Source organism: Ursus arctos, unplaced genomic scaffold, assembly GCF_023065955.2.
Source record: "Ursus arctos isolate Adak ecotype North America unplaced genomic scaffold, UrsArc2.0 scaffold_10, whole genome shotgun sequence".
In the NCBI taxonomy this organism is placed as follows: domain Eukaryota; kingdom Metazoa; phylum Chordata; class Mammalia; order Carnivora; family Ursidae; genus Ursus; species Ursus arctos.
The window spans coordinates 53,702,706-53,717,537 of NW_026622764.1; positions in this window are offsets into that span (position 1 = coordinate 53,702,706).

A 14,832-nucleotide genomic window follows, 5' to 3' on the forward strand; every position below is an offset into this window, starting at 1 on the left:
ACATGCGTTTCAACATGAACTAGTCAGGTCTTTTCACCCATCCTAAGATCACTGTGAAGGTGCCACCTTGCAAATATAATGGAGCATCTTACATGGCAATTTGCATACCTTGAGTGATACTGCCACATGTGATGGAATTTTCTGAAATGTGGGACAAGACTTGGAGAACCAATGGGGTAGAAGGATCAAGAGGATGCCAAGGTGGACTGGAGAAGCCTGCAGAGGAAAAGGGAAGGGTTTTAAGATGCCTCCAGGCCTTCTAGTCCAGGTGACCGAGAGGAGAGTTGCAGCCTTTCCCAAGGCAAGGAACTCAAGAAGGACAGGAGGTTTGCCGGGGATGTCCCTGGGCGGATAGAGGATGCAGGTCCATGTTGACCTGGGTAAACCGAGTCTGAGGTGCCTAGAGGAGCTCCCTGTGTGATGTTTACGAATTTCCTGGAAATCCATGAGCATCCATGGCGTCAAATGTGGCAGAGAGTTTGGATAAAACGAAGTCTTGAAAGAGGCGACTGTATCTGGCAGGAAAGTAGTGGCTTGTGACTTGAAAGAGCCAAGAATAGTAGTTGTGAGGGATGAAGCTGGAACACAGAAAAGAAGATTTTGGAAGTTAATGAACTAGAAGCGGCAGATTTTAAGAGTCTGGATCCTTGGAAGGAGTAGGGAGTGGGAAATGAGTGTGCGAACAGAATGTGTGTTCGCACGCGCAGGCGCACACGCGGAGAGGTGGTTGGGAAAGCGGAGCTAGGGAGAGGGGATAGTGAGTTACAAGTCACATGCCTTGAGTTCTGTTGAGAACTTAGAGAATTACACTGTAACCAACATTTTATAAACTTGTTAAATTAAAAAAAATCAAGTTGTTTTTTTTTTCTTAAGAAATGTAAAAGCATCTAGCTCAGTGTTCCTGGTCCACAGCATTGCCGCTTTATTATTGTCTGTTAAATGTAGTCGTTGGTTGGCCTTGCAGTTAAATGGAGGTAACCTAGTTAAAGGATTATTGTTTTCCAGTGACCAGGCCAGAGGATCTCCTGGCGGCAGAGGAGGCCTCTCTTGGGTGAAGGCTTCTTGAGGAGGCAGTGGGCAGATTGTAGATATCATATCTCCATTTGGATATGGACAAAGAAAAATATGATTTGTTTGTTTGTTTGTTTGTTTGTTTGTTTTTTAAAGATTTTATTTATTTATTCGACAGGATAGAGACAGCCAGCTAGAGAGGGAACACAAGCAGGGGGAGTGGGAGAGGAAGAAGCAGGCTCATAGCGGAGGAGCCTGATGTGGGGCTCAATCCCATAATGCCTGGATCACGCCCTGAGCCGAAGGCAGACGCTCAACCGCTGTGCCACCCAGGCGCCCCTGTTTGTTTGTTTTTTAAGAGAAGGGTCCATCACAGAGTACCAGCATTGAAATCCACATGGGGCTGAGCCCTGAGATGAGAATACTTATAGGCTCAAAATCACAGCTCACTCCCAGGCAGCACAGCCCCTCAGTCCCTCCCTCCAAGCCCATGGCAGAAAAATTCATCTAATTCCATTTTACATCTCTGACCTGCTGAGCTTATTGCCTTGCCTTTCTCCCTTGCACCCAATTGTTTTGTACAACTGAATCAAGCTGACATTTTGGTAGTAAACTCCAAGATGGGGCAAGTTTTCAAATTTGGTGTCTTTTCCCCTAATGTGGTTTTCATTGATTCAGAGAGTTACTCTCTTACAATTCCCAGGCAGGGACAGCGACATTCTTCCCCAAGAGCAGGTGCGGGGAACATTCTCTTTGTACAAAGATGGCTTAGATTTCTTCCCAGCTCCCTCTCCGGCAACAGCTCAGGAAGCATAAATGGGTTGGGGGATGGGGCGTGTGCCAAATGGAAACTGTAATTTCAAAGCAACCAAACAAAATAGATCCTTCAAAATGGTTTTCTTTTCTGTGGCGACATAGTCGTGGGCACAAAATCTCCGCCTCTTCTTTAACCTGCATCTGTAGCCTTTTGCATTACCTCGTCACTAGCAGAAAATAGGATTTCTCACCTACAGATGGTGAAGAGAGAAGAGGCTAGCCTGAACATTAGGTAGAAATTACTTGTCAAGTTTGATCAATTCAGAGAAAATCCAAATCCCCTTTGAAAAGGCACAGTTGATATTCCGAGATTAGTGGGGATGTCCTTATAGATCCATTGTTTGGCTAAATTGTCTGCATATGCAGCATGTTTGCTAAATGAATGATACATTTGCATCTAAATGGTCCATAAATAATTTGATTCTGCTCGAGACAGGGTAATAAACATGCCCCCTCCCCGCCGTTGAACTTGTGAGTTGTGTGTGAGTGTGGACTCCTCTCTTATTGCTTTGACTGGGCTATTATTTGACAAGGCACTGGGGAAGGAGTACATGAATCTATTAACGAGAACCAATCTCCATTATGAGCTGAGGTTTGAGTGAGCTGGCAGAGAAATCTTTCATAATGTGCTGCTTTTGGCCTCCAGCTCTCTGGGCAAAAATTTTTAAAAGGAAATCAGAAATCATAGTTGCTGCCACTGTAGAAATTCTTCTTTGCACATTGGGGACAGGGCGAGGCATTAATTACTGTCTGCATGCTGCTTTTTATGAGAGCATTAAGTACCTGTGTCTGCCATCCAGCACGTTGGTATTTATAGCACACATTCGGATGTGGGGCCCAAGATCTACTTGCGAGTTGGTACTCCGAGGATTTGAGCTACTGAGTGGACACAGCCAGGTATTAGAGTCACACAGAGCTTTCCTTCCATGTCCAAGCTGATGAGTTCCAGCTCTTAATTTGGAAGGCAGGGAGCTGACAATGGCATTGATGCTGGCCAGTTTCCATCTGCAATTCCATCATGCCTGTTATGTCAAAACTGTGACTTTTTATGGCCTCCTTTCATGAGATTTGTGATGTTCCGTTCTTTTAAAGGCTCCAAGGGGATGGTATACCTTGATTTAAGAAAGCTCAATATATTAAATCTCGCTTCACGTGAAAGAAATATAGAAGCACAGTTATTCACTTTGCGAAAGGATTCACAATGGGATTCTTTCAGTAATAAATATTATATGTGGCACTTAGACTGTGATTTCGTTCATTGTTTCAGGAATAGGTCTGTTGGCAAAATGCAGTCTACTTAAAGGGTTTTGGTGCTTCTCAGGGCAGATTATTAACCCCTCTTTCCCTGGGCCCCACCAGCATGGGAACAGCCCAGAACACAGATGACAGTTTCAGTGGTAGCTGCTGCTTTTCACCAGTTTTGTTCCTGAAATTGTCATTCTTTACCGTGACAGCTTCGGTTGACTCGCTTAGTGCAGATGCCAGTCCCCTTTCAGTTTGCCTTCTTGGCCAAAGCTAAGTCTGAAAGCTAAGACCTATACTTTGTAGTTTTCTTGTCATTTAGGGCTCTTCATATAATTTAGGGATATGATCTTTAGGCAGGCATGGAAGAAGGGACATCTGGCTCTTGCAGGGGAGGAGGAATCATTTTCCCTCTACCCTTCTGAGTTCTTAGATGAGACCCTTGGAATAAAAGATGAACAAGAGAAAAGGAGTTTATTAATATGTATACCTCATATATATATGGGAGATACTCAGGAAAAATGAGTAAGCCGAAGAGGTGACTTTGGAATTCAGGGTTAAATACCATCTTAATAGGGAAAGGAAAGGAGGGATTTAGGCCTCTTAGGGAAACTGAATGATTTTTCATAAAGATGAATGGGCCTTTAGAAAAGTAGGGATTAGGGGCATCTGGGTGGCACAGTCGGTTACTTGGTTTTGGCTCAGGTCATGATCTCAAGGTTGTGAGATTGAGCCCTGCGTCAGGTTCCACACTCAGCTTGGAATCTGCTTAAGACTGTCTCTCCCTTTGCCCCTCCCACACACTCTCTCCCTTTCTAAAATAATAAATAAATCTTTTTTTTTTTTTTTTAAAGAAAAGTAGTAGAGAGTTATGATAGTTTGTGACAGAGTTTGTCTGAGTGTGGTGTTGACTTGAAGTCTCCTGTCCATGCCAAGAGTCAGTCTTCCCCCACTGATGAAACTCTGGGGGAGGGCATTTATGACAACTGAGTTCCTTTTGGAGGACCTGTCTTTAGGCAGATAAGGGGAGTTCAGAGAAAGCCTCTCCCTGCATTTACAGTTTTTTAAGCACCTACAGCTCAAAATGTCAGTATTCCAAAGTGATATTTTGGGGTGGCATGTCTTAAACTCCTACAGGCATATTTTGGAGTGGCTCGTTCTGCTGCTCTTCCCTCTTCTGGGGCTCTGCTGCTCTTCCCTCTTCTGGAGCAGCTGTGACAGAGTTTCTGAGCCTAGTGTTTGGTCCCTAGCACCAAGGTGTCAAGCAGCAGAAGGCAACAACAGTAGTATTTCTGCTAGAAGAATTCTGTGCTGTAGCCGAGAGTTTTCTCTGGCTCTGTTTCTGACTGTGTGACTCTCTGAACCTTCTGTGAATTTCCTAATATACTTCCTGCTTAAACTAGCTTAACTAGATTTTACTGTCTACAACTTGGCTGATATACCCTCCCCTTCCCTGTGTGTCCTGGGTGGTTCACAGTCAAGGTTACTGTGTACAGCTGTTCAGATTATACCCTGCACAACTACAAAGGACACCATTCACATAGGCTGCAGAACTTTGCCTTAGAATTGCTGTCTTCTTGAAGGCCTGTTGGCTGTCACTAAGCTCTGTTGCTCCTACTGCCTTAGCTTGGGTCTCACTCCACAATCTGTACATGAGCCACCCAAGTGCGAAGGGAGAATTTTCTACAAAGATTACAACTCTTTCGGCCCACATGACCTTCTCCAAGAGATTATTACTCTTTTAGGATGTACTTTCTTCTGTACAGACCCTTAGAAAAAAATTTCCAGGGGCTGGGCATATTAATCATATTTTTATTTTTTGCAGTTTAGGATGCTTTGATACCTTCAGGTCTTGAGTACCTGGGGAGGGATGGCCCCTCCCAAAGTCAGCTAATTCCTAGAGATAGCAAGCTACTTGCCTATGAACATGCCCTTGATGTGCAAACCAACCAACCCTGAACCCACACCCCAACCCTACTTCTTTTATCAGGCTTTTCAAGTCTGACACCATACCCCTTCCCTAAATCACCGCAGTGTCAAGTACCAGATAAATTTGAGAGATCACCTTTGTAGCCTAGAACCCACTGAAATGATTGAAACTACCCAATCCTAAACGTGCTTGGCTGTTTACTTTGCCACACCCATTCCTTCCTGTAAAAAATCCACGTTCAGGGGTGCCTGGGTGGCACAGCGGTTAAGCGTCTGCCTTCGGCTCAGGGCGTGATCCCGGCATTCTAGCTCTTCCGCTATGAGCCTGCTTCTTCCTCTCCCACTCCCCCTGCTTGTGTTCCCTCTCTCGCTGGCTGTCTCTATCTCTGTCGAATAAATAAATAAAATCTTTAAAAAAAAAATCCACATTCAAAGCTTTTGCCCGTGCTTTTCCATCATTCCTGTCTCCTGATCAACCCTGCGGCTACCTTGTATGGCCCTGCATGGCATGGTGTACCCCCTACTCTTGGGAATTTTAAGCAATACATTTTTCTTTCAAAGGCAGTTGTCTCCATGTCTGTCATTTTACCATACGTGATTAAAACAAATCCTGGTACATCTTTAAAAACTGGGAAAGAAGGTATTTGAGCAGTACTACATACTATCATATTCCAAAGTCTTTATCTCTTATGATGAACTGGATTTGCCAAGACAGAACCTTTGTATTTTGACTGATTTCTGCCTCAGGTAAGTTACTTGCAGAATTGTCCATCAATGTATTCCTCCTCATTGTGAGGATGAAGCTTAATCCCAGTGTTAAGGACAGGCCACTGACTCAGATTCAAAGTCCCCTTCATCACCTATTTCAGGGAACCGAGTAGCTATCATATGAGCAAGTCTGCCTGAGGCCCTCTAGAGTCTTCTAGTTCTTAGAATCTTAGAGATGAATACATAAAGATTCTAATAGCACTCTAACTTCATCCTTACATTTGAGAGAAAGCTCACAATGCCTATATAGTTTGATATAATTTGTAGTTATTCTACCAAATCCCTACACAATTATGGAATTTCAGAGTGATAAAGAACTCCAGGAGTTACCTAGTCTGGGTATTTCCTCTATTACTCTTTTCCTTATCCAGTACTTTATCCAACTCTCTTCCCCTTGAATGAGCCCCTTCCACCATTTCTAACAACTGTTCATCTACTGCATCTGTTTGAATGTTAATTGTGTGTTCTAGTGTAGAAGTTGACAAACTATAGCCCATGGGACAAAATCATTCTGCTGCATGTTTTTGTAAATAAAGTTTTATTGGAACACAACCACTCTCATTTATTTAGGTATTCTCTGTGGCTGCCTACTCTTGAATGACAGAATTGAATAGCTGCAATGTATAGTCTGCAAAACCTGGAATATTTATTGTCTGGCTCTTTATATAAAGAGTGTGCCAACCTTTTTTCTAGTGGATAAAATGGGCTGGTAGTCTTGGATATTATCTATAAGTTCTTCTGGAACAATTTCAAGTTCTTCTTTTTCCATGAAGCAGTCTTTTTTTTTTTTCCTTAAGATTTTATTTATTTATTAGAGAGAGAGCAAGTGAGAGAGAAAGAGAGTGTGCACATGAGTCAGGGGAGAGGCAGAGGGAAAAGGAGAGAATCTCAGGCTACTGACCATGGAGCCTGACACAGGGCTCAAGATCATGACCTGAGCCGAAACCAAGAGCTGGATGCTTAACCAACTGAGCCACCTAGGCGCCCCTCCCTGAAGAATTTTTAGTTATATTAGCTCCCATCAAGCTCCTCCTCAAACCACATCAGTAAAGTCTTAATCATCTTATTGACTCTTCATTATATAAGGCTGTGTGTTGCTGTTGGCAGACAATTGTTCATGAATATCTCAAATTTTTACAAGTTGAGGCATGGACAGCCAGTTTGCTCCAGAACTCTTTCCAGGAATGTCAATAGAAGCATGGAAAGAGTAACTTCTTCTAGAGCAAATTTATTCACATTCCTGGATAGTAAAGAAGGACATATTCCCTTTTCAGAGAGGTTTACTTACATTCCAGGCTAATAAAAAGAATCTCTCTCCGGAAGGGAGAATGGGCAGGTTTGCTGGCAACCCCGTATAAGATTAGAGTCTCCTAATCCAGGGTTTCTCTCTTATAATGTGCCCCTACTTTGTGTGCAGGCAATCCCTGGCCCTCATTTCATCATTCCGTTAGAACTGGGGCTCAGGGAACCTGGACCAAAATGTTCTTATTGCTGTAAATAATAAACTGTCTAAGCCCATTTGGGTTCGTGGCCTCCTTATGGCCGAATCTATGGATACATGCAAACCAGCCCCACGGAGGCTCCTGCCCTGCTCCCTAGGAGCTGCAGGACCCCTGGGCTGGTGTTTGATGTGGGTGTAAGTGCCTTTGTTTTGTCTTTTCAAGTACACTGAGAAGTTCCTCCAGGGCGAGGCCCACATCTTCTCTTCCCTTCGTATCTTCCAGCAAACCCAATGTATAGTAGGCATTCGACAGTATTTTGTTGTTCAAGCTAAAGGCACCTATACATCCCGTCCTGAAACACTCTTTTTAGTGAAGCACGAAGACTTGGAACTATTTCTAACTTGCCATGGCTTCCCTCTGCCCAGGCATCCCTGAGACTTGGGGATCTGAAGCCATCTGGTCTTGTTAAGAAGCAGAGTCCGGTTTCACCCCACCAGTGTCCACCTGGAAAACAAGCCCACCGTGGATGCGGTGCCCAGGCCTAAGGAAAACAGCCTGCCAGCCCTGTGGCCAGAGAGAATTGGCCACACACTTGGCTCCCCCCATTAGGGGCAAAGTTACCAAGGGGGGAGAACCCTCCCTCCTTGAGTGTCTGCTCTGGATAGCAACCTGTACTCACAATAAAATGAATGTACTTTATGGGCTCTTTCCCTCTTAGGTTTGCCTGATTTGGGAAAGAAAAATACAGAACACCCAGTTAAATTAGAATTTCAGATAACAATGAATACTTTTTAGTATAAGTGTGTATATTACGTATTGTGAGTATTGCAAAAGATATACTGAATTTTTTTGGTTGCTGTTGTTTATATCTGAAATTCAAATTTAACTGGGCGTCCTGTACTTTATGACCCAGCCCTATTTTCTGCTGTCTCCCCACTAGTGTCCATTCTGCAACTGAGCCTCTTAGCACCTGGCCGCTACTCTAAACCTGCCCAGTGAGAAGGGTTTTTCTGATTCTCCTTAACTATAGAGCACCTTTTCCTGGGTTGGTGAAGAAGCAGAGCTGGATGTTTAGGGAAAGCACGAGGCTTTAAGGAGAGTTTCCTTGAGTTTTGCCCAGCAGCCTGGACCTTCTGTCACTGTTTGACGAAAGCAAGACCATGAGAGGCAGCTGGGCTTGCCTTTTGAATGATCTGGAAGCATTTTGCTGCTTTGGGGGTGCTTGATTTCCTGTTTGATTGTTTGATTTTTTAAAAAAGATTTTATATATTGATTTGTCAGAGAAAGAAAGAGAGACAGAGATCACGAGCAGGGGGGAGTGGCAGGCAGAGGGAGAAGCAGGGTCCAAGCTAAGCAGAGAGCCTGATGTGGGGCTCGATCCCAGGACCCTGGGATCCTGACCTGAGCCGAAGGCAGACACTTGACTGACTGAGCCAGCCAGGCCTCCCTGTTTTATTTTTTTAAATCTGTGATTCCCAGAATTATCTGTGTCAGGTCCAGCCTAAAAAATAAAAAAATGTCTATCTCCTGTGTATTGAAGTCAAACTGGAGCCCAGGAGGAGGAGAGAATGGGCGAGGTAGTCGCCTCCCAGATGGGTGGTAATCCACGCCCCCCACTTGGATCCTTAATAGATGCTTTTCCCATTGGCCCCCTTGCAGAGGGTGTGCAGAGGAGATCTTGTCTTCCTCCAGGCTAATAAGAAAGCAATTCAGTGATTTCCTGTTCTCTCACCCCATAGGCAAGGCTTCCATGGAGCTTAGCTCTGAGCTGCCTCAGAAAGTGTCCTGATAATTCACATTCCCCACAGAGGGCCCTGAAATGGAGACCCTGCTCAGGCATCCTGGGGAGATTTGCAGGATAAATAAATGCCTCCCTGGGGATTTGCTCCCTGTCAGTGCTGGGGGCAGAGATTTAAATATGAATTATCATTCCAGCCTGGCATGGATTTACAGATGAGCCCCTTCTGTGCTCCTGTTCTTTAGTGGGCGCCAGGCTGCGGGGGCGGGGGGGGGGGGTGTCACTGGATGACACTCGGTACTGGGGATCTTCCTGTGCTGGCCTCCCTCAGCCAGCCCCAGCCTCGGGTCATGGATGGCTGATGAACTCTGGCATCCTGCCTGCATAGACACTTCTCCCGTTCCTCTGTCCCCGCCGCCCTCAGCGTCTGTCCCTGAATGATGGAAGAATAGTTCCCTCTACTACTTGGTTACAGGGAACGCCTACTAAATTCCCTTCTTATGTCCTTTCTGATCTCCATTTAAGTGGTTACTGCTTCTCCATCAGAATGAAGTGTTGGCCGTTTCCCCGTCACCTCTTTCCTGCCTTCCTTGCTCTTAGAGAAGGACCAGCTCTCTTCTTGAGGTGTCTTTATTGGCTCCTTGGTTTTCTGTGTGTCTTTTTCTCACCAGTGGGCTCAGCTCTGGATTTAAGAATTGAATGGTCAGCCAGACCCTTAGCAGAATCCCAGAGAAGGGAGTGTTAAAAATTAGAATCCTGGGTCTCACTCTGGACCTCTTGAATTGGAAATCTCTGGTTCTGGGGCCCAGAAATTAAATTCTCCTGATATTTCTTAAACATGCTGAAGTCTGGGAATGAAAAGCCCAGATCCCGGAGTGCGCCCGGGGCCAGGCTTCCCTCCCCTGTCGAATCTCAAGCAGATAAGTTCTCCTTTCTTTCAGTGGAGTCTCACTCTAGCACTGAGCAACCTTCCTGGACAGCTTTGAAGGTCTTTGGAGGGAAGGGGCAACTATCTGGAACAGCATGGGATGCAGAATTGTCCCAAGAGAGGCCATGGCCTGAGAAGTCACCTGGCTCATGAATATTCACGCTGACCATGTGGTCAGTGTGCTCACTCAGATCAACACAAGGCAGTGTCTGTAAGCCTTTGTGAGAGCATGGAACAGGTTCTGGGAATAAGGAGGCAGGAAGAAGATAGAGGTTAACATGAATTGACAGGCAATAGGATTAGTACTCTTGCTCAATCCTGATCTTGCGAGTAACTAACAGTGGCCTGAAATTAAAGAATTAAACCATGAAGGCTCCCTTGACAACTGATCTGATAGGCCCAGAAGTAAATTTCAGGGACACCATTGTCAGGCAGAAGGAGGGGAGAGCTGAGATAGGGGCACAGGGAGGAAGGGAAGGGGAGCAAACGCCTGTTTCTTTACAGTCCAGTGCAAGCGGCTTTGGTCCCCTTGGGGCTGCACCAAACGCTGAGCTAGTGTTGCGGGCAAATGAGTTGCCAAGGCTTTTATTCACCTCTAGTAGCACTTTCTTCCTTACATCCAATTATGACTTTAAAATAGAGGCAAAAATGAAAAGGGGAGGAAGATAATGAAACATAAGTCAAATATGGCAGCTGGCGAATTTCTGATAATTGCTTTCCCTTGTAGCATTTCATTTCTGTTCCTGCATGTTGCACAGTAGCCTGTGGGGAGGGAAGAAAAAAAGAAAAAAAAAACCACTGCCAAGAAAAAACAACTCCAAAGGATTCAGGAAAACAGTATCAAATGCACTTTAATGACACTCTTCATGGGAGACAGGATAGAGGTAAAGTAGCCTTCTAAGTTTACTTCTTGCTGTCTTTAACATCATAAGAAAGCCTAGAAAAGTATATATACATCAATAATTCAGGGTAAATAAAATGATTCTCAATTTCCTTTCTTTTTCTTATGTCAATACCCCCCCCAAAAAAAGGTTAAAAAAAGAGGGGACTGTTTACAGTAGTCAAGGTAAAATATCTTCATACAATACTGGAAAAGACAAACTCTAACTCATGTAGGTAACCCATGTGATAGCCTGAATTGGGGGAAAAGGATCAATGCTTATCTACGACAGATCTCTTGGATCTCTTTTTGGTGAGGTTTTTCTTGGCTGGCCATTCTCCAGGTTAACACAACAGAGAACTCACTAGTTCTTGAAGGGTATTTTCAGAACGAATCATCTGAAGGTCTAACAATTTACTGGGAGACTCTACTTTTGATGCTATTTGTAGCTGAACTTTGAATCAAAGCATAGTTTTGTGATGTCCAGTCCACAGTCCCTTCCCCTTCTACCAGAAATTGGATTTAAGGGGAAGCGTCAGCAAGCTTCACTCCTTCCATCCCTCACATTGAAACCACTGGGATCAAAGTAACTGATCCGCTGTTGACCTTGAGATTCTGCCTGCTTTCAAACACAGCCTGGAGTTTCCTGTGACTTTTACCCTAGCGGGAACCATGCCCCTCATTTAGGAAGAGTATCAGTGAGAATAGGCCATAGACTGTGAACGGGATCGTTTGTTGGGTTGCAATGGAGTAAAGTAGCTGGAGTAGGAAAGTAAGGTGCTGGGCTCTGTTCTTTACGTGACGTCCTTTGACTCATTGCCTTTTCTGTCCCTCAGCTTTGTGCTGTGTAAGGGTCCTGCTTCGGGAGTAACAGATTTTATGTGATGCTTGAAACCGCTGCTCACTGTGCCCTTCTCAGATGTGGGATATTTCCAATCACTAATTTCAAAGTAAAATATTTCTTTCTTTTTCCTGTTTTCCAAAGTAAAATATTTCTTTAGATGAGGTTTTGGTCTACATGTAGAGATAAAGATGACCTGTAAGAACAAGTAACAGGATCGTCCAGTCCTGTAGAGCTCGATTTTGCTTTTTGGATTGGTATGGCCAATAGGCTGGTTTTATGGAGCTGTGACTTTTCCATGAAAGTCATCAGGTGGAACTTCCTGCACTAACAGCAATCGAGCAGGGTTTGGGGTAGGGCAGGGAATGCCCTTGAAGATGCTTAGAAGCCCCAGACTCCTTTCTACAGGACAGATTGTGTTTTCCCCGTAATTTGCTATTCTGCTCGCGTGACCATAATCTGTGTCCCTGTCAGTGTGGCCAACAGAATTTTCCTTCTCCTTCCAGGGTCTTCTCTCCTCCACACTGCTGTGTGCAAAAGAGATGTCTTGGTAAACGTTTAACAGCTAGTTCTCCAAGGGGGAAAATCCCTGGCTTATCACATTTGCCAATTTCCAGCGGCATAAACACTACCACCCCAGCCAATTTTAAGCTATTGCTGTGACATCACTCAATATGGAGTTGGTAGCACATCATGTGTGGTCTGTTCACCATACAATTATGGTAGAAGTAAGTAATCTCAAGAGCACGGAAAATAAAGGAGTAGTGAACCAATTAGGAAGGGAGGAGTTTTGAATAGTTGTTACCTTTGTTTTTAATATAACTAATTGTACATTTATATAATTCAATTTTTAGTCATGGCTGTGCTTAGCTTGCAGAATTCCTAAAACATGTAACAACTGGTATACAAACCAGCTCTAGCTCACCAGCCTATCTTGGGCTGGGAGAGAGCGGGGAAAAAGGAGAAATGAAAGGACACACAGTTAGTCCTAAAAGGCCTCAATGCCAGTCAGACTTTCTGAGCCTTGGGTCCACAAATTCATAGAAATAGCGCGAGTTGATATTGGTCAAAAGCCCAGAGTTCGGAGTTAGACGTGTGGGTTCCAGACCCAACTCTACTATTTGCTGGCTGTGTGACCTTAAACAAGGTCCAAACTCTTTTGGCTTAAATTTCTCACCGGTACATAATAGTACCTGTTTCATAAGGTTGTTATGGGGATGAAATGAGAATAATATATTCAAAGTGTTCAACTTACTATGTCACACAGTAAACCTTCAATAAATGGTCTCCATGAGTACTGTTACTATTATTAACCTGGCCCATTTCTAAAATGGCCAAAGTAGCCACGGGTAGTGATGGGATCTATTTCAGATGCAGGTTCATGCAAAGACTGTTAAAGACAATCTTCTTTGTATGGGCTGACCTCCATTTCAGCTCGATTGTTTATGTAGACACAGCCCCCAGGGAGGAATGTCCACACCTCCTGAAAAAATCATTCTCACGATGAGTTTAAGTACTGGTGACTCATTTCTTGCTCTAAGTGTGGCTTTCTCCCTAGGCCTACTTTTAAAATGCAGATACCCCTTAGAAGCTGAGTCATTAAGTCAGCACCTGGGTGTGAATAAGGTCCTGGGATCCCAGGGCTCTTCACCGGACAGACTCCAGACTCCAGGAAATCTAAGAATGAGGATCCTGGAGTGGGTGGGTGGTGAGCCCGAGGGCACAGAAGACTCCACAGCCAGTTCACACTTCCCCCACCCCGCTTCCTGCTTCCAGGTTGACCAGTTCTTCAAGCTGAGCTGCCTCTAAAAGCAAATGTGCTCCAGTCTCTCTCTCTTCCTGATCCCTCAGGTATCCCAGAACAAAGACCTGGTTGACCCTCAGGACCGTAGACCACTGATGAGGTGGGACCACTGTGGAATATTTGGGGTCAGTTTTCCTTTTTCAAGGACACCAAATTTGTGGTCAATTGGCCGGGTTCTAGGTATGGTCCTAACCACTTGATGTGCGAACTTGGGAAGGTCATTTCTTGTCTCAGAGTCTCTATTTTTTCTAGTATATTGAGGCTGTCCATAAGGATTAACCGAGACTGGAATGCGGGAGCGCTTTTTGACTATAAATGTCACTACAACACACTCTGTTGGTGCTCTTTTCTCTTCTCTATTCATTGTTTTTGGTTTGCTCTTTTTTCTTCAATTCCTCACATGTGGCGATGGAGAGGAAGGCCTTCTTGGGAGCACCATAGGTGGATGAAAAGAGAACATTTCTACTCTTTATTCTAAACACGCCTAATTACCAAAAACACAAGTTCCTCACTGGGGTCACCCATTCATAATACAGTCTTGTGTGCAAAAATTACCTGAGGCTATTCCCAGTTTGGCTCAGGTAACAGCACAACCAGAAGGCAGAGGTGATGTTTGCAGGAATCCTAAGGCCCCTGTGGACTGTAATTTTATTCTTGTTGAGGTTTTGTCTGTCGGTTTATCTGGGGCACCTGTGATGCTACAGAAATTTTTCAGAGTAGTTGAGTATCAGAAACCAGGGGAGGAACTGCGGCTTCTCGAAGTATCAAACTTACAGGCAAGGAGATCTGAGGTTTTGGAGAAGGGCCTGGAGATAAAGGAAGGAACCAAGTGAGGCAGTCTGTCCCAGGGCTGGGCAAACAGCATCAGCTTGCTCTGGGCTGGCTGTGAGGCCAGAGCTGCTGCCCTGGTGGGATGTTCTGACAGAGTCAGCAGGTTACAACCCTTTCCCTGGGACGTGACCTGATGCTCGCCTCAGTCAGTGATATGATGTTTACTGGCCCCCTCAGGACCCTAACCTAACCAAAGGTTGGCCCCAGGGTCTCAGTGATTGCTGTGTGACTGGAGGGGGCTGCATTATGAAATCTTCTACTGACTGACACCCTTCTGGTGCTTGGGGTGTGGATTGGCAGCACAGGTGACTGGAGGGTTATCTAATTTGGAGGGGGAAGGGTGTTGTGTTTCAGGATTGATTATTTTTGGTGGGCAAAAGACTGCTGATGGCCAGCCAGGGCAAGTTGCCTGAAACTAAGTACTCGGAGGCCTGCCCAGATGCAGCCAAGATGGCCAGGGTGAGGGAACAGGGCAGAAAGCAACATCTGGGTGGTGGAAGGCTTACTCAATTCTAATGAGTGTTGTGTGGGGTTTGGGTGCCATGCTTTATAGTGACCAGAGAGTAGCCAAGGAAAGGACAGAAACATCAAACAGGAGGGAG